The sequence below is a fragment of the Quercus robur genome, chromosome 6 (genome assembly GCF_932294415.1).
Source record: "Quercus robur chromosome 6, dhQueRobu3.1, whole genome shotgun sequence".
In the NCBI taxonomy this organism is placed as follows: Eukaryota; Viridiplantae; Streptophyta; class Magnoliopsida; order Fagales; family Fagaceae; genus Quercus; species Quercus robur.
In genome coordinates this window covers 38,290,041-38,308,982 of record NC_065539.1, presented here as the reverse complement: position 1 = coordinate 38,308,982, position 18,942 = coordinate 38,290,041, and the positions used below count along the sequence as shown (strand labels likewise).

Genomic DNA, 18,942 nt, shown 5'->3' with positions numbered 1-18,942 from the left:
CATTTTATACCTAATAATATCCTTACAAATTTTTTTAAAGAGTTAACAAAATATAAAAACGACTATCAATAGTATTTAAATTATATATATATAGGAATTATATCATGCATCTTATTATATATCTTTAAGTGTATTCATGCATATTTATAGAGTTACAAGCTAGTATATATTAATAAGTAAAGTTGAGAGAAAATTCAATTAGGTTTTAAATTGGATTCCAATTGTTCTTTAATTTTGCACCACGTGTGTCCTATTTAAGTTTTTTTTTTTTTTTTTTTTTTTTTTTTTTTTTTTTTAATTTTTGTTCTAGGTGAGTTAATGAGGTGCAATAGACAAATGGTCTAATATAAATAAATCATCAAAAACTCAATAAAAAAAGAAGAAAAAAAAAAGAGTACATGTGTATATCCAAAAGAAAAAAAAAAAAAAAAAAAAAAAGAGAGAGAGTATAATTTGAATTCATATATATGTGTAATTGTAATTTTTGTAATTGTACCGTGCATATGCACGAGTTATACATTAGTTAAAATAAAACAAGATTGCTTGCTTCCTTTTTCTACAGTCCCATCGTATATGGGTGTGGCTAATAGTAACATTTTATATATCTTTAAGTTAAAGCAAATGTCTGCTCTCTCTTTTTCATTCCTTAAATTAGTCACAGTAAGGTCTAAATCAAATTGAAAAGGTGCATGAATTTTAAGGAAAGGCCAAGACCCATTTTTCAAAGGGCGCGGCTTCTATCCAGTGCCTTCAGTGCACTGGACCCGCTGCGATCATGACATATGTCTATTTTCGGACACGTATCATAATTGTAGTGGGTCTAGTGTCACAAGACACTAGACAGAAGGTTTACCCTTTTTCAAATACCAACTTACCTTCCCCGGCAGCACTTTTCTTGTATTGGCCCACCCTTACTTTTCATTATTTTTTTTTTTTTTTGAGAAGGATTACTTTTCAATTTGGTAGAGATATTTTTAAAAGTAATAATAGAGACCATATTTTTACAACTCCTATTTTGGTTGAAATATATGCAATACAAGTGATATTAATAAAGATCATATTAACGGATGTTCTTAAGGTAATTATTAATAGGGTTCGTTTAATGTATACTCTTAGGGCACACGTTAATCATCTATTTTTGGAAACATTTTTATGGGTAATTGAAGAAGCTATCAAATAAATTATTAACTTTTCTATTTTTCCATAAAAAAAATTCCTAAAATAGTTTATTAATTATTGACCTATGAGTACACGTTATTAAAACCCTTGTTAATAAATCATTTTAGGAAATATTTTATAGCGTTTTTATGAGAAATTAAAAAAGCTGTCAATTTTTTTTTCCCTATAGAAACTTTCCTAAAATTGTTCATTAACAAATTCCCTTAGGACATTCGTTAATTTTTTCCTATTAATAAATACTGGATCTATGAAAATAAATTATGAAAAATATTGTATTTTTAGTATTACTCTTTTCAAATATCATAGTAAAGTTCTTAAAAATCCATACAGTTTTTGGTTAATTAAGAGAGAGTTAGATGATATTTGATTGAGTTATTGTGAAAGGTTTCACAACCTATACTTCAAAAGTAATAGCATGGTGACATGTTTAGGGGACATGGGTCTAATACATTATAAAATGAGTGGATTAGATTTTATCATATCATCAAGTTTTAAACAAAAGTTTTCGTCTATGTAACTTATTGATAATGTAGTTAAAATTCCATCCATTTATTCCAAAATAAACTAATAATATTAATGATGAGCCTCCAAAATAGGTACCTAACTAATTAGAGATGACAAAAATGTTGTGCCTTGAAGTGTACTACCACATATTTGTAATATATATGATATGGTACGTACATATTTTACTTTACTGACTATATATTGTTGTTGGTTTTTACATATGATTCGTATTACAAATCATATTGAAAGACAGGTATGCATGGACGTATGGTCATCTATCAAGGTCGCTATCTCAAGTGAGAAATGGAGAACTGCCGCCTTAAAACACAAATATACGGTGTCAAAGTAAACTTTGCCACGTTCACTGGGGATATATATTTTTTGTTGATTTGGGGGCCAAATTCTAGAGCCCCGATTCCGTCCATATACATAACAATGAAATTTATCCAACACTTGAAGAAAAATGGTTATGTAAAAGAATGAACAAAATTAGTAGCCACTTTTTTTGAAAGGGCTTTTTGTTTCCGTAAAAAATTCTGTCGGTAGAGGGCAATTTTTATTTTTATTTTTTAGTTGTACTTATCTAAATCGAGATTGGAATGTGTCTTTTTCTGCCCACTACTACTGGTATAATAGATTTTTTAGACTATAATAGAGTTTGATCGTGACTTCAGATCAAAGAAGTGAAGAACCTATCATTGATGAGCAACGTTAGCTTTAGGTGAATGCATTTTTTTTTTTCTTTCATAAACTTTTTTGTTACTAATTATAAGGTTAGGAAGTTATAATTGAAGTAACATCACTTAGTAAGTTGTAATTGAAGTAACATCACTTATATATAAACTCATTACTAACACCATGTTATTAATTTTTTTTATTATACTACAATCACAACATGCAACAATATAGATATTCATTTTATCTCTGGCAATGCTATATATATATATATATATTAAACTGTCAAGAACTATTTACCATTTCTTAGGCAACTAGGAAAGGAAGAAAATTATAGAAAAATTAAGCAATTATAAGTTTGCTCAAATTATTTTAATCCTAATTTGAGATCAAAGAACTTGCCGAGTTGGTGCTTGATGAATTGAGTCCGGCTGCTAGATCATCCTCATTAGGTTTTGCGCCCGACACAAACTTTTCAATGCTAACCACATTTCTTTATCTTGGAATTACTCAATTATATAAGGCGCATTTTAAATTTATTTATTAATAAGAGAGAGAGAGAGAGAGAGAATAGTGTTTGTCTCATTCATTCGTGTTTACTTGTGGACGTAGACCTAATTAACTAAACCATGTAATTGTAATCTTGTTTTGTTCTATGAGTTTTCTTGTTTGTTTCAATTGATTATTTGTTTTTCCAATGTGACCTCAGATCCTCAATTCATAGCAGCCGAACTCTATCCAGCATTTTCTATTTGGTTTTTCCTCCTCTTTGGCAATGTTTATTTATTTATTTTAATAACTTTTTTGATCCATGCTGTTACTTCAATATTCTATACAAATCATACTAAAGTCAATTGGAAATTGCTAGTGGGTAAGGAAGGCATATGGAGAAATTAAGGTGCAGAGGGTTTAGTTTTTATACGGATGTATTAATTGCTTTATACACACCTATAGTTTAAACTTTAAATCAATTTAAGTTGTTGCTAAGAACTTTATAGCTTAATTGGTTGGTACATTCTAATATTTCAAATAGAGATATCCTAAGTTCAATTCCTTCCTCCTCTATTATTGAATTATTACAAAAACTCCAAAGTTCAATTCTTCCCACCCAACAATTGAATTATTAAAAAAAAAAAAAAAATATATATATATATATATATATCAATGACTTGTTAATTGTACTTTACAAAATTACACTGTACCCGTGAGCTTCAAATTGAATTTATTTTTAATTTGTGAATTTAATGTATTCATAATATAATGAGGTTACATTGTACACTGTACTCATGTGAGGTTCAAGGGATAAAATACAACCTTTTATCCCAGACTTTTTTTTAGGGATGGAGACTCAAAGAGTTATGCCATCAATGAAGGATCCGAGTCTAAAGCTCAGTTGCTGGTGTGGATGTCTTTGTAGGTAATGGGGTGGAGCATGAAGCATAGATAGGAAATTTGGGTGTTTTATAATTGGGTAGAACTGCTAGCTATGTTGATTTGGTGTTTGTATGCAGTTTGTGCTGCTGGTTTCAATGTATTACTTTTTTCTATGTATCATTTGGTTTAATAAAAGGAGGATGATTTGGTGCAAACTAAGTTGCAGCAACTCTTATAAAAATGTACATATGTCAATACCTTAAATAGACACTTGTCCAGGTATATATTTAAATGAAAATACCTTGTCAAGATTGAATTTTTTATATGGCCAGTTAACATGTGTGTATTTTGCCAGAGTTGCTGCAATTTAGATAATAGATAGACAAATTGAAGTTGAGTTGTTGTCTCTTTTCTGTCAATTGAGGGTCCAAAGTTTCAATCTGAATTATCCCTATTTCCGATAAATGATTTACAAAGTTGATGCTAACTTTTGACCAATTGGTTGTCTCAGTTGCAAACCCTAGCAAATAGTCCAACTTTTCAACTATCAATGGGTCTCAAAAAAACAAAAAAAAAAACGTGAGTGGGTTCCAAGTGGACACCATCACAACAACATGTCATCATAAGGAAGATCTTTAATTCCTCAAATGCGAACCATGTGGCGTGCAATCATAGGCCCAAGCCCATTATAAAAGGCCATCAAATTTCTCAAGTTTGTATAACCATAATTCTAAGTCTTTCAAGAGCCCAAAATGTCTACCAAACACTTGGTATTGTTGCTTCTCGCAGTGGTGCTTCTCACTACTCACTCTCTGGCTAATCACCATAAGCCACCACACAAACCACCGCACAAACCTCCTTCAGCTGAGGAGACTTCCCTAGATTCAAATTTGGATGGCAAACCTCCCAAGGGATACAAGCCACCACCAAAACACAAGCCACCTACCTCATTGGATGGGATTGATGAGGAAAAACCCCCACACAAGGAACAACCAATAGGCCCTAAAAAACCACCACACAGGCCTCCAGCACATGAGTCCTCACTGGAACCAAACTTAGATGGCAAGCCTCCCAAGGGTTACAAGCCACCACCAAAACACAAGCCTCCTACGTCCAACTAAGTGAGCCTATAGCTAGCTAGGCTCTTGTTGGTATTATCGTATGTGTAATAAAAAGAGATGCGATAGCTAATATACTCTCCCATCCGACTACTGTTTATGCATGTACCATTTACTACTAGTTGGATATGTTCGTGTCTGTACCTGTCTTTGCTTATTATGAATATAGTCGTGCACTTTGTTCTTGTTATGTATAAATTTCATTGGAACCTGTGGTATGATATGTTTGTTTGGTACTTTTATGTGATCTTTGTTTTATGCTACACTAACACTACAATAAAAAATTCATCTGAAAAAAAATAAAATAAAATAAAATAAAAAGAATGTTGATTGATGCCTACACAGAATGAGTACAGCACACCCCATAGCCAGATTTAAAGCTCAACATTTGTATACCACTAGTACTAGGCATCACCTTCGTTAATATTTAAAATTTTTGGTATCTATTAGGTTAAAACATCAATTCCAAGTGAATTATTATTTTTTAGTAAGTAATACAAAGTGCTAATGCCCTGATTCTGCCTAATATTTCTTCTAATGTTATATTGGGACGGACTTGTGTCACCTGTGGTGTTGCTTTGACTTTCTTCTTCTTTCCTGTGAAACTCCTCGATATATGAGGCAGAAATTAGAGTTCTATGTCCAGTTCAAGCTTTACTAACAGTAAACTTTCCACTTCCAAATATTAAAAGATCCTTTCTCTTTGAAGCCTGGATCCCTAGCTTCCAATTTTGGTGGAAAGTATCTTACGTTGAGAAACGACTGAGTGTCTAATTGGTACAACTTATTTTTCAGACTTTTAAAAATAAGATTATTTGAAAAAAAATAATTGTATTTAATAAGAGTCACTACAAGAAATTTGTACTATTGCGACGGGTGCAAAAATTGCTGCTATATGTTGCATATTGTGGTGTTTTTTTGGACCGCTGCTGTACATGGGGTCTATTGTGGTCTTTCATTGGACCGCTGCAATAGATATAGTCTTTTTCGGCGTACTAATAGTGGTGGTATATAAAACCGTCACAATATATGTGTTTTAACGGCATTAGACTTAGTTATAGCGATGCTCCATCAACTTGCCACGATAAATATAGCCTTTTACGGCATATTACAGCGGTGGTATATGAAAACATTGCAATATATAAGTTTTAGCAGTAGTAGAAAATAATATAAATGAGAATTTCTTTTAGGATATAAAATTGGATTAGTCAATTTTTGTTTCTTTTCTTGCATTTTCTTAGCAACCAAACCCCAAAACCCATAGAGAACAAAACCTAGGAAACACCAAAACATCTCAAATCCAAAACACTAAAACCCATTGAAACCAAATTGGAAAGCATTTTTCATTTTAGGGACTAAAATCAGTAAAATAGAAATTTAAGGACCAAAATAGAAATAACCCCAAAATATAGGGACAAAAAATGCATTTATGCCTTTTTTTTTTATCCTTCTCACACAAGATTTCCCATGCCTGACTATTTTTTTCACTCTTTCCCCCAATTGTCTTTTCCCTTCCCGCAAAAAAATTTACCCAAAATTTTTTTCCAACTTACATCTTTCATTTCCCACACAAAAGTTTCATGGACCGAACTGAACCGATATATTTATGTAACTTTAAGACATAATTGATCAGTGGCTTAGTAGTATATATGCTCCTTGTGTTTTGGCTAACTAATCCCAAGTTCGAGCCTTCATGTGGATTTTTCGCTATTTAATTTTTTTAGCTATTTAATTTTTTAAAACCCTAGTAGCATCATATAAATACCACATTTTATCTTCTCTTCTCTTTTCTTCAATCGCCTCCATCTCTAATTTTCTCTCTAAGTCTCTAGACTTCTCACCAAGGCCAATTCCGAGCTCTCCTCTCACCAGAAGAATATCTTCAAGGTCGACGACCACATCGGCGTCGCCATTGCCGAACTATCCGTCGACGGCCATGTTCTCTCTCGGTACATGCAAACTGAGGCCTTTAATCACTCCTTCACTTACGAGTCTCCTCTCCCCATTGGCCAACTCGTCGTTCAACTCACAGATAAGGCTCTTAGGTCCTCATTTTTTCCCGCTTTCTTTGTTTGCTTTTTACTGTGGTAATTTGTTGAATATTGCTTGTGTAAGATTGCGGAAGCTAGGGTTTTAGCGATTTTGAGTTGTTTATGAGTGATTGGATTATGGAAGCTTTAGGGTTTTGGATTTGGAGTAACGAGTGAACTTGGTTACTGAGAGAATGCTTAAGATCTTGAATTTAAGTGATATTGGGGATTTAGATTGAGTTTTTGTTAATTTCTTTATATTTTCGTATTGAAAATTTATGGTTAAACTCAGTTTTCTGTGTGTGGAGATTAATTTTTTTTAAGGTTGGCATCTCACTTGTTCTTTGCTTGCCTTTTGTGATTTGTATCATTCCACCTAAAGCCAAGGCCTGTACTCTCTCTGCAATCATTTTGTATTTTTTTTTTTGGTTGTTTCAAACTTGCAATCATGCACAGGTGTCTTTTGGCTGTTGCGAATTGGGATGACATGCAATTTCACACATATAAATAATACTTTCTAGGTTGGTTTGTGGGTTTTTTATTTTATTTTAAATTTATTTATTGCATAATCTAGTTTACAAGTTACATCAATGTTTGGAATGGTGGAAACGCCAACCGAAAACATGTGGTTTGTCCTCACTTTAAATGCATCTAACATTCAATCAACAAATAATTTTTTTTTTTTTTAATATATAATCTCGGCAAGAAATGCTTGGTCTAGGAAGTGTTCAATGTTTAAGTTTGAGAACCTAGGACCTTCTTAAAAGAATAGAAGTCTTAGAGAATTTAAGAGGGACAAAGTCCCAAATCTCTTGTTCCTAGGGTCAGTTATTTATTGGGTTGTTGTTTATATTTCTTTCCCTTTTATAATCTTTTAATAAGAAATCCAACTTTTCATTCTTTTTTGATTTAGTTTGTGATGACTGTGGTATGCCTTCAAAATATACTGAATGATCTTATCATGTGCTATAAAAAGCATAGTATAAAAATTGAGTTTAAATGAATTTGAGACGTATTATTTACAATGGCTTATTTGTTTATGTAACTTTTTTAAAGTTTTACTTTTTAAAATATAATTATACTTCGATCAACGTTCAATAAAAATAGTTAATTAAATCACCCATTTAAATGAGGAATTAAAGTTGAAAGTCAGAAATTTTGTAGATTTTCATTTACATAATTTTCTCAACAACCAAATTTAATGTTTATTATTTTCCAATCTCTAAGGGATTTTGTTGATTCAGATGAAGATGGGGCAAAGTTTGTGGAATTGTCTAAAAATGCAAATGTTGTTCCACTCTATTGATGCATATTCTCTAATCATCTTACTCTGGTTCTAGCATATCAGTGCTTGGTTGAGAAGACAATTGAGAGGCTCCAAGTTTTCTTTTTGAGTCAATGTAGCCACATCCTGTTGTTTCTAGAATTGTAAGTGTGCTTCAAGATATATACTTCTTTTTTATTAATAAAATTGAATTTATTAAAAAAGATGAAAAATAATTCTAATACAAGGATAAAATGTATGAAAAAAAAGAGAAAGGAAGGGGGGGAGAGTAAAGAGAGGAAAGAAAGAAAGAGAATGCATTGAATTAACATGATTTGGTCTTAAGTTGCCTAAGTCCATAGACAAAATGACTTGATTGAAGGCTATGTATTATTGAAAGTAAAGTAGAATTTATGAGTCTCCATAATCATATTTTAAAAGGCAATACTGCATTGATTGTATTAGGGAGGGTATAGTGTAGTTGGAGCTCAACCAACAATGGAAATTGTTGCAAAAGAAAACAAGGTAACGATAATGGACCATGAGGAAAGGAGTTTGACTAAAGAGTTGGTTGAAGATCCAATGGTGATTACTAGAAGAATCTCAAAGGGCTGGAAACCTCAACTTATTGATGAACTCCTAGACACATTCTATGATAAGAAAACTTTGTTGTTGACCTATACATGTTTCTTAATAAAATCTTGTTAGGTATGCTTGGATATCATAACTTCATGAGTTATTTAAATTTGGCTCTTGAGTCTTGACCATACATTCCGCATATAATTTGAGAGTTGGTTGGCATGGATTTACTAGCTAGGATCAAGCTAAACTGGAAGTGAAAATTAGTTTTTTTTTTTTTCCTTTCCTGATTAAACAGTGCCATGCATTTCTATTATTACAACCCACTTTGGATCAGAACAAGATCCTTGCCATTTATAAAATTTCCATTTTATTGTGTCATACAACTCTTTGACAAACTTGGGTTTAGAGTAGCTAGGGATGGTGAAAATTTCCCTACACAATGAGTTTTCCCTACTTTAATTAGGAGATAGGATAAGGACATGTTTTGCTAATTCCACTTTATCTCGGATGTGTGTGTGCATATATTTATACATACTTTTATTTAATACATATTTATATATTATTTAATCTATTTTATATTGATCTAATATATAATTTATTTATTGTAAGTATTTTATTATCACCCTCTAAGCATGAGTTTTTTCTTTCTTTTAGTATTCTCTCAACTAACAATCCCCTTTTCTATTCAAATAACAAAATACCTCTAACTTGCCATGTCCCATCCTACATGATCTTCCTTCCCATGCCTCAACTAACAACCCCCCCCCCCCCTTTTTTGCTGAGTTATTCTATACCTCTCTCTAGTTAGTCTCTTCTCCCTAAAATTATATCTCAATGTTTGTGTGTTTTTCTCAAGGAAATCATTATGTTCTAATACAATTATTTGAGATTTGGTTGTGTTAAGATTGGACTAATTGTTTGAGATTAAAGTTTTATGTATGGGATGATAGTGTGTAGCTTTTATGTTTATAAGGGACAGAAATGAGTGTTGTGTTTCTACTTGAACACAGGATGCTAGATCATGCAACTTATATATATGTAAGCATTTGTGTACCAAAAAAATTTAATTAAAAATAAAGGAAATTATAGTTAATAAATTTCACCAGTAAAAGGCATTACTAATGTATCAAAGGGAAACACAGAAGTTCTGATTTCATCTGACCTTTAGCCGTTGGGCATTTTCCTTTGAAGAGTGAACACCATCGAACTTGCAAAGTATCATATGGGCCATAGCATTTTTATTGCATTTAGAATTTTTCCTATTGAATTATATGGTAAATGGAAATGCAATTGTTTCTTTCCTGCATATATTTCTAATTATTAAGTGTTTGTTGTTGTTTTAGGTACTTGGAGCCTTTTTGTATTTGTTCTTGATAGGCCAAGAATGTATTGACCTCTTATGATAAATTAACCAATTAATTAGCCAAGTTAATTAACATTTAATATGCGTGGTAGCACAAACAAATCACTAACTAAGTTAATATGCAGCAGAAAATAAAGTTGACACGGTGATTTGTTTACGAATGGGGAAAACCTCCAAGACAAAAGCCCCACTGGGTGATTTTAAGGTCACCACTCTCGAGAATCCACTATTATCACAACAAGCGATTACAAGTAAAGGAATCCCAGTATCTTTTATCAACCTACAATTTAACCCTTACTCCAATACCTAATTGGACTTGTTCTGTAGTGACAATCTCTCATTGTCAATGCACGGCTCCCAGTACCTGACTAACCAATTGATGCACGAATCCAAGTATGTGACTAACCACCAACCTGAGAAGGATGTTGGTTGCAAAGTTCTTCAGTTTATCAACACGATGAAGATCACAAAACTCTTTGGTTACAAAACTCTACGGCGTACAAATGCAACAGCTTCTTTAAGAGAAAGATGAATTAGGGCAAATTGCCTTTGATGATGACGATCTGGAAGGAACGACCTAGCCACATGACGACGCTTTGGTGGTCACAGCTCGAATAAATGGTTTTATAGTGAAGAGGGTGTTAGTTGACCAAGGAAGTGGTGTCGAAGTAATGTATCTTGATATGTTCAGAGGGTTTGGTTTGAAGAATGAAGATTTGTCTAAGTACGATAAACCCCTAGTTGGGTTTGATGGTCGGATGGTGATCCCTGAGGGGCAAATTTTGCTCCCCGTGAACATGGAAGGCAAGGAGGTAATGGTGACCTTTGTAGTAGTAAATTCATTCTCCCCGTATACAGCAAGATTAAGTAGAAGGAACCTGCCGAGGAGGTTCCCTTATAGTAATTACAAAAACCTCAAAAGGAAAATGGGGCTAGCTGTGCCGAGGATTTAATAAAAGTGAAGATATTGCTAGAGGAGGATAGAAGTTTCCAAATAGGAGATACTGTTACTGCTTGTACAAAATATAAATGTATTTGCTTGGAGCCCATACGAGGTGTCTGGGGTAGATCTCGAGTTTATAGTTCATAGGCTCAACGTGGGTCCATTATTTCCTCCCAAGAAGCAAAAACCGAGGAGGTCAGCTAAATAGCACGTTGAGGCTGTCAAGCAAGAGGTAAAAAAGTTAAAAGAAGCAGGGGCAATAAAGGAAGTTTTCTTCCCGGAATGGCTTACGAATACTGTGGTGGTGAAAAAAAAGAATGGGAAATAAAGGGTTTATGCAGATTTTACTGATCTGAACTGAGCATGTCCGAAGGACCCTTTCCCTATACCGAAGATTAATCAGCTAGTGGATGCAACATACGGATACCCGAGGATGAGTTTCCTAGATGCTTTTCAAGGTTACCATTGGATTGCCTTGGCTACCAAGGATCAAGAAAAGACAGCGTTCATTTCTCCCGATGCTAATTATCACTATACTATGATGCCATTTGGTTTATGTGCTTTTGGAGTGGGGGCTGGCAAGTTCCTCGGGTATATGACACACCGAGGAATAGAAGTCAATCCCGACCAAATCAAAGCCATAGAGCGCCTCAGATCGCCGAGCAATCCAAAGGAGGTCTAGGTGCTGACCAGCATGATAGTTGCACTAAACCGATTCATTTCTAAGTTTTCGAAACGGTGCCATCCATTTTATCAACTTCTGGAAAAATGGAGGGGATTTTAGTGGGGAATGTGAAAAGGCTTTCCAGGATTTGAAGGAGTATTTGATGTGGGCACCTATGTTGTCAGCTCCAAAGCCTAGTAAGGATTTGTTCATGTATCTTTTGGTGTCCAAGCATGCCATAAGTGTTGTGTTACTAAGGGACCAAGGTGTACAAACACTAGTATATTATGTAAGTAAAACTCTGGTCAACGCTAAGATGATATATTTACCCTTGGAGAAGTTAGTGTTGGCTTTAGTGCATGCCACAAGGAAGTTGCCTCATTATTTTCAAGCCTATACCATCTACGTGTTAACCGAGTATCCCCTACAGTCATTATTGAAGTGATCTGATTTCACGAGCAAGATAGGCAAGTGGAGAACTCGATTGGGCGCTTTTGATATAAGGTACAGATCCAAGAGTTCAGTGAAGGGTCAAATTCTTTCTGACTTTGTTGCAGAATTTTCCCCAAGAAGGAAGGTGGAGATTGTTTGTCGTTTGAAGGTCCGGCCGTAAAAAGTATTTGTGGACGATGCGTCTAGTGCACTAGGGGCTGGGGCAGGAATTGTTATCATCACGTCGGAAGGGATAAGGGTGGAACATTCCTTTTGGTTGGGTTTTAAGGCTTCCAACAATGAGGCTGAGTATGAAGCCTTATTTGCCGGACTAAGAGCTGTTTTGAATTTGGGGGCCTAGGAAATGGAGGTTTACTCGGATTCTCGGTTAGCTGTTAATCAAGTGCAGGGAAGCTTTGAAGCCAAAGATACTCGAATGATTGATTATTTACGGTTGGTAAAGTAGATTATGAATCAATTTCAAAAAGTAAAAGTCATTCAAATTACTAGGGGGCAGAACTGGCATGCCGATTCTCTAGCCACCTTGGCGTCATCGCTAACTGAGGAGGTGCTTCGGCTATTCAAGGTGAAGGTGGTAGCAGAACCAAGTATTGATGCAAGGGTTAATGTCTCAATGGTTACTGTGTTTGAGCCATGTTGGATGGATCCAATCATTGACTTTTTGGCCGAGGATCGACTACCAGCTGATTGTAAAGAGGCAGACAGAATGCGCTAGATGGCTGCTTGGTATTGGTTGTCAGTAGATCGTAAATTGTACCGAAGGTCTTTTGGGGAACCGTACTTACAATATTTTCACCCCAGTAAGGTTGAGGAGCTCTTAACTGAGCTCCACGAAGGGGTATGCGGTAGTCATATTGGGGGACGTTCATTGGCCAACTGAGCAATGACTCAGGGATTCTAGTGGCTACAAATGCACAAGGATGCTACCGAATACGTCCAAAAATGTGAGCAATGTTAGAAGCATGCCCCTTTGATACACCAACCGGCAAGAAGTTTGAACCCTATCAGTAACCCATGGCCCTATGCACAATGGGATCTAGATATTATTGGTCCATTTCCCTAGGCTATGGGAAATCGAAGATTTGTTTTGGTAGCTGTGGACTATTTCACAAAGTGGGCTGAGGTTGAGGCATTAGCCAATGTCTGTGATGTAGATGTTAAGAAGTTCGTCAGGAAGAATATTGTAACAAGATTTGGAGTGCCAAAATCTCTATTGTTTGACAATGGATTGCAATTTGACAGTAAAGCTTTCTGAAAGTTTTGTAGTGACCTCAGTATTAAGAACAGATATTCCACCCTGGCATATCGGCAGAGTAATGGCCAGGCTGAGGCTATTAATAAGGTGATTGTGAACAGATTGAGGAAAAGATTGGAAGGAACAAAGGGAATGTGGGCCGAAGAGTTACCAAATGTCTTGTGGGCATACCGGACAACCCCTAGAAGATCCACAGGAGAAACCCCGTTTTCACTGACTTACGGAGGGAAAGCGGTGATACCAACTGAAGTGAGCTTGTGCAATGCTCAGGTCTCAAGATTTGTCCCAGCTGAAAATGAGGACCTTATGGTAAAATAGTTAGACTCGCTAGAAGAACACTGGGAATCAAGTTGGCTGAGTATCAACAAAAGCTAGCTCATCGATACAACCAGGATGTCAAAAATAAGGAGTTCAGCACCAGAGACTTAGTGTTGAGGAAAGAAGTGGGGAACACCCGAGATACCAATGTAGGAAAGTTAGCTCCAAATTGGGAGGGTTCGTATGGGGTTACTATTATTGCTGGAGTTGAAGCGTGTTACTTGGAGGATATGGATGAGAGACCATTCCCCAGGCCATGGAATGTCCAAAATTTACGAAGATTTTATCACTAACTTTAGGAGGAATTACAAGTTACATACAACTGTTGTGTAAAGAACAATGTTTATGCGTGTAATGTATAGAGGTCGAATTACCTTTCTTGTCTTCCTAATCTCTACTTTTCTAAGAATAGAAGCTTATGCTCAGTTCGATCCCTATCACCGAACAAGTGGAAACCTTATTCCTATTTTTACCAAGGATAAAAGCCTGTGCTCAGTTACATCCCTATCACTGAACAAGTGAAAACCTAATCTCTATTTTTTATAAGGATAGATCGGTTCACCAAACAGGTAGAGTCCTTATCTACATTTTACTTATGGCAAATGTGCTTAGTTAGGGTAACCTTTGATTAATTTAACCCTTATCACCGACCACTAGTAAACCTTAATTAGTTACATAATCAACACAAATGCACAAGAGTAAAATATAGCAAAAATAATTTAATAGCAACCCAGAAATTATTCATAAATATGACCGAAATAGATGTCCTGTCACCACATTATGGTGACTAAGTAAACAAAATAAAATTAACACAAACTAAAGTAAAATTAGTGTTTCATCACCACATCCTAGTGACCATAAGCAAATTGAGCAAAGAAAAAACAATAAATAAAGAAAAGAGAAAGCAAAAAAGTAAGGTAAGTTAAACATTTTTTGCGGGCTTAAGTAGCAGGGTTAGTGGACTGAAGTGGTACAGCGTCCTCGGCAAGCTGTGTTGGTACGTCCTTGGCAAGCTAAGCAGCAGAGAATGGCTAAGCTTGAACATCCCGGCAAGCTGGGTACTCCAGCGTAGCATTAAGGTTGTTGGTGACTTTAAGATCAACTAACTCCCTCATGCACCAGCTCCCTCATGCTGGGAGTATCCTCTTCATCGTCAACACCCAAAGGATTCTGAACGGGAGGAGAAGGCTCTAGAAATGGTATTTGCTCAGGATTCCTCAACGGGGAATCATCGAGCACTCCCATGGCTTATAAAGCCGCCATCCATCCTTCCCCGAACCCATGCCTTCGTGCTTGATAGACAATTGGTTCCACAGAGTTTTTGGCATCTACAAAGCCCTCGTTGTACCACTTCTCTTCACAAGTTTCAAGGGCCGCCTTTAGGTCAGTAATCTCATCAACCTATGCCAAATTCAAACTTTCCGCTTCAGCCAACTTAAGCTCTGTTCCCCCCAGCTTCACACCCATCTCTTTCAGCTTCTACTCTGTTAGTATCCGGGCCTTCTCAGACGTCTGTCCCCTCTTTTTGGCAAGCTCGGCAGCCTTGCCCTTATCCCTTGTAATGGCTACAGCAACATTCTTCAAAGCCTTTTCCCGGTCAGCATCCTTAACAGCCTCCTTCAATCGGTCTTGTATTACATGAACCAATTGTGCGGCCCGGTAATACAATAATGATAAACATGAAAAGAAAAATAAATACAAGTACATTTGTGCAAGAGAGAAAAAATGGTGTATTACCACTATCATATGTCACTGCAACCGGGCAGCTAGAGACTTATCGGTGCCACCTGAGAAAAAGTGCACATCCTTAGGAAGTTAAAGGCCCTATGCCAAACTTCGGGCAACTCGGCCATCCTCACCTTATGCCCAGGTCCTAACACTAACCGTCACGGGAAGAGGCTTATTCGTGAGCCTGAAGATGGTCTACCAATCCACATCTGGGTGGGAAGAGGACGCCACATTAGACCCGACTTGCGCAGCCAAGCGAGCGCCACCAGTAGGTTCCCAAATGACTATGCCCTTTAATGTCCAAGGTGGTAGGGTTTTCGAAGGAGCATCCGAGACTATTAGCGATTAGTCGATTATGCGCTGCCTATTCCAAGTGCGGGTAGGAGGAGGAGGAGGAGGGGGATTCTCACTCCTACCTTGGGTTTGTTGTTGTTGTGCTGCTAGACGGGCGCTGGACAAAAAACGGTTAAGGGTCATTGATCTTTTGACCACCATTTCATCTTCACCTTGATTGGTGTCTACTTTGGAAGAGTTTACCAACTGGGTTGCTGCTTGCTCGGCTAGCTGAACTCGGGCTTGGGGTTCCTCAACGGGTCTATGGATGATACGATTTTGGGACACGAAATTTGCTGAATCGTCCCTCACAGGTACTAGTGATTCTATTCTAACTAGTCGAGGGCCAAAATCCCGAGCTTCACCTACAATGAGATTAAGGGGAAAGAAATTAGGATGCCACACGTCAATGTACAACAATAAGGGGCTATCCACCAACAGGGCTTGTCCAAAGGGTTGCCAAGTGGAGTAGACTGGATTACAACCGAGTATGAGATGAGATGCTCAGAGCTACTAGTCAGAATTCACAAATATCTCTAATTGGAGCACAAAATTCAGATCTCTCACTTGCACAACCCTAATGTCCGGCTTAAACCTCTTGCCTTTTGCACCAAAATAAGATGAAAATGGGTTAATACCCGTTTCAATGAAAATAAGGGCAAGCAAAGCACTAAAATGAAAACAGTTAAATATGCACGGTACCGACCAAAATCACATGGCAAATTTGGGCAAGTGAGCTTGCCGGCAAGCCAGTTGTTGCTCACCTGGACATACTCTCCTGCTGAGTTTCTGTTAGAATCGGGAAGACACGATATGAGCCATACCCGTACATCCCTGACCTTAAGGTAGTAGTCAGATTTAATGTTACTGCATAAACTGTACATAAATTTTATGTCATGGTGGTCTAGTTGTAACTCGTATATTTGGTTTAATCGACTGACGCAACTTACTACTCGGTAAAAATTAGGGGGAAGTTGGTCGGGACATAAACTGTAAAAACCTAAGGGTACTAAATGTTAGGGGGTCCATGGGAAATCTAACCACTCCCTCCAAAATGGCCATTAAGGGAAAAAAAACACTACATGAGGGTGTCGCTAAAGAACGATGTCACCCTCATGGCAATAAGCAACATCTACGTCCCCAGGAATATCATAAACTACCCTAAAATTAGTCAAAGATTCTTCTGTGTCAAGAAGGTGTGAGTAACCCATTCTTAATTCTAGAGTGAGGAAAAGAATTTGAATAAAAAGAGAGCAGGAATGAAGAACCTTATTAGGGGCTCTAGGAGTTGGTGATCTTGGTTGGAGAATCTATGCACGAGAGGAGTATGCTTAGTAGAGAGAAAGTTGATGGAGCAAAGGCGTGAAAAAATAGTATGAAGAGTTAGAAGGAACTATTTATAGGGAGAGAACATATAATGAAAAAGAAGCGAGAAAATCTTTTTAAATTCTTTTTGCAACTCCAACACGCGTGGCCTCGGTTCATGAACTGTCAGGTCATGATTGCGGTTAGACTTGACAGCCTGACATAACGCTCCTTTTAAGAGGGCATTAATTCATTTAATGACTGATGGTTAAGCTTCCCGAGGAGTCTCCAGCCTGTCAGATTGTCCTTGATTCGTTCCCGTAGCCGGACATAAATCAAGGGGGGGTTATTGTACGGGACATGATCCCGAGTCCATTGGGCCTTGGGCCTTGGCCTAAACAATCTCTAGGAACATCACCAAGCCCAAGTCTAATGGTGAGCCGATTTCGTTTTGGATGCATGATAGGCAAGCCCATGGTCGGGGATACATTTAATCGGGACAGCCCATGATCTCAGCTGCTCAGTATTGCCTTGGGGAGTATCATTGTTGACCAATATTTCGGAGGCTGGAACCAATACCAATGCCACTATCACTGTTTCTAATGAAGCATATTCCTTGGCAGGAATGATTAAATCAGACCCCACCCATACAAGTGAGGCCAAAATGCAATCATGAACTCCCCACCAACCTCAAGCTATAAATAGGAGGAGTGAGTAGAAAATGGGGTGGTTGATTGGGAGTAAAAATAGAGAGAGAGAGAGAGACAGACAGACAGACAGACAGAGACAGAGAGCTTTGTCCATAAAGAGAAGTTTGAAGGGGTGAGGAGAGAAATTCATGGGGGTTGTAGGGTGCAGTTAATATACCCGATAAGGAATTACCCATAGTAAGAAATTCAAAACCCATCTTACAAATAAATTGTGAGCCCAAATGTTAGTCCAGTCCATTAAGGGGATTTTTGGTTACGTACAACACCGACTTAGTAATTTCATTCATGTACAATTGCAACTATTTACAACACTATAAGAACAAAGGAGTCCAATGGAAAAGGCCTTAAGAGTGAAACCTCCTAGCTCCTCCTCTTAATAAAACCATTCTTTTCAAATACCCCACTTTAATGAGGATCAAATTTATAAGGTATTTCATCCAAATCTTCCAATGTCTTGATCAAACTAATGTGCTATATGTTTAAGAGAAATGTTAATAAATGCCCTAAGAGCATTGGTTTAGGAACTATTTTTAGAAATATTGTATAGGAAAATAATAAAACAATTAGGTCGTGTTTGGTAACTATTTTCGTTTTCTGTTTTCATTTTCTTGTTTTTAAAGAAAAAAGAAAAAAGAAAAAAACAGATTTTTTTTGTGTTTTTAAAATGTAAAACACGTTTGATTAGTTGAAAGGAAAAAATCATTTTCTATCATACCTTTTTATCATCAAAAATCTATGGAAGCAATAGTAATTTTATGGCATAAGGTTATATATGGGGACGCTGGGACATAGATTCATACGAAACACAAAAAATACCCATTTGACAATATCAATTTAACCTCACACCAACAATTGATACTCAACAAATTTGATAGAAAATAAATTTTAGGTGCCAAAATTTGGGAGAAAAAATATATTAGACACGAGAACTAGAGGGAAAAAAAAAAATTCTATGAGTAGGAAAGGGAGTAAAAATAATATTAGATAAAAAAAAATGTTGTTTGGTGACTCAAACTAGTGTGTTGATTCATTAAAGTAGCATGTAGTCATTGTTTTCTCCTTGTTTTTGTAAGCTCTAGAAAACTGAAAAATGAAAAAGCCAAAGCTCTGTTTTCAATCTTCTTCATCATATGGAAATTAGAAA

The 18,942-nt window shown here is 36.3% G+C and overlaps 2 long non-coding RNA genes across 3 annotated transcripts in view; one reads left to right on the top strand and one right to left on the bottom strand.

Annotated features, from left to right (window-relative positions):
- Nucleotides 1–4,486: 4,486 nt before the first annotated feature.
- LOC126688670 (uncharacterized) overlaps nucleotides 4,487–18,942 on the bottom strand; it is a 123,456-nt gene continuing 109,000 nt past the window's right edge. For both annotated transcript variants that reach the window (XR_007644331.1, XR_007644330.1), the window contains 2 exons: nucleotides 4,822–4,839; nucleotides 4,487–4,674 (listed from right to left, as the gene is read on the bottom strand). This is a non-coding gene — a long non-coding RNA (uncharacterized LOC126688670). The remainder of the gene's footprint in view (nucleotides 4,675–4,821; nucleotides 4,840–18,942) is intronic.
- LOC126688669 (uncharacterized) lies at nucleotides 6,626–8,911 on the top strand. The gene is made up of 3 exons (XR_007644329.1): nucleotides 6,626–6,895; nucleotides 8,125–8,308; nucleotides 8,610–8,911. It is a non-coding gene; the product is annotated as an uncharacterized LOC126688669 (long non-coding RNA).